Source organism: Cyprinodon variegatus, unplaced genomic scaffold (assembly GCF_000732505.1).
Source record: "Cyprinodon variegatus isolate N-32 unplaced genomic scaffold, C_variegatus-1.0 Scaffold188, whole genome shotgun sequence".
Classification (NCBI taxonomy): Eukaryota; Metazoa; Chordata; class Actinopteri; order Cyprinodontiformes; family Cyprinodontidae; genus Cyprinodon; species Cyprinodon variegatus.
This window is the reverse complement of record NW_015150641.1, coordinates 199,733-201,581: the sequence shown is the minus strand read 5'-3', so window position 1 is coordinate 201,581 and position 1,849 is coordinate 199,733.

Here is a 1,849-nt window from a genome sequence, read left to right as displayed (position 1 = left end):
CGGGCGGAACCTGCATCATCGTGTTTGGGTTCCGCTTCTTCTTCTTGTTGTTGAAATTTTTATGGCGCTTGCAAAAACGTTAGGTGAGCATTACCGCCACCAACCGGTAAGGAGTGTGGCCCGCATGAAAAAAACAAAAAAAAAAAAAACTATATCCTGTTATACAATTTAATCTGTTTCAAAAACTCAAATATAATCTGATATCCTGTGCTTCTTGTTTCCTTTTGTATTAAATAAACGATGTCAAGTTTTATTTTCATATTACTAAGTTTCCTAATTAACTTGTTTCTCTGAATCAAATATTTCCTACAACTCAAAATAACATGTTCCACTGTCTCATCTTCCCCACAGTCAAATTTCCCTGTCTGATGTTTCCCTAATAAAAATAATGACCTATTCTTTCTTCCTCCCATAACTTTTGCCACCTCTCTCTTGTTTTTTGTTTAAATATACTCTTTATTTCTTTTATACTAAAACTAACATTAATATCTATCCTTACCTTATTTGTACTCTCCTTAGCCATCCTTTCAGTCATTTCATTTCCCTTACTCTCGTTATAAATTTACTACTAGTCCCATCATATTTATTCTGCAAAGTGTTTGTTGTATTTCAGTTAATATATCTGGCCTACTGTGTGCATGATTATTTTGCAAACTGACTAATGACGAACTAGAATCTGAAAAAATTATAGATTTTAATGGTCTTACCTCTTCCACCCATTGAACTGCTAAAAGCAAAGCGAGCATTTCTTCTGTACACACAGAAACTCCATCACTAATCCTTTTTTCTACCTTAATTTGATACTGTGGTATAATAAATGCTATCCCTACCCTATTAGCTGTATTTTTTGATGCATCTGTATATATTTGTATATATTTATAATATTTATTTAAGTGCATTTGTACTATATGGTTATTCATAATTTCAAATTTATTTTTGTTCTTCTTTTCTAATAATGAAACATCAACTTCAGCATCAGTAAGTATCCAAGGTGGTAAGGCAGTTTTGGGTTTCGCTGTCCTGTTTGGGTTGAAATAAGGTTTAAAAAAAAAGAAAGCTCTTACAAAGTAAGAGCTTTCTTTTTTTTATAATTTGTAAGAAATTTGAAGGTATATTTAATTATTTAAAGTATAATATTGTCATTAGTAATAATACATATATACATTGGATATTTTCCTTATTTTTTATATATGATTTTATTTACTGAAGAATTCAGGTGAGACATCACTGTAGTATTTAGAAGTATCTCTTATCCTGCTTCCAAGTGCATAGAGTCAGCTGAGATTTTTTTCTACAAACTGGCATAAATAAAATTTAAGTTTAGAGCATTATTTTATAACTAGGATATGTGATGTATTAAGGTGCGTTTATTTTATATCTGTCCATATAACTGTATCGAACATACTTAAAACTCCTGTATTGAGACTAATTGGTTTAACTTGTAAAGTGCCTTGAGGAAATATTTGTTGTTATGAAAATAAGCCAAATCATATCACCAGTGTTTTAAATTTTATTTTTTTTCTCTAACATTTCAATTGCCTTTGTAAAATGTTATTTCCCAATTTGATTTTATTCCAATATTTCTCCACAATACTGTCATTGTTTTTAAGGCATTCTATTTGGATGCTTTTAATTTTTTATTTTCCAAAAAGCCAGCTAATATTTGGAAAGTGGTATTTATATGCAAATTAAAGTAGTTTGGTGCAATTTATTATTTCTAAGAGGTTAGATTGAGATGTGCAAAGCTTGTTGTTTGATAATCTAACATCCATCCATCCATCCATCCATCCATCCATCCATCCATCCATCCATCCATCCATCCATCCATCCATCCATCCATCCATCCATC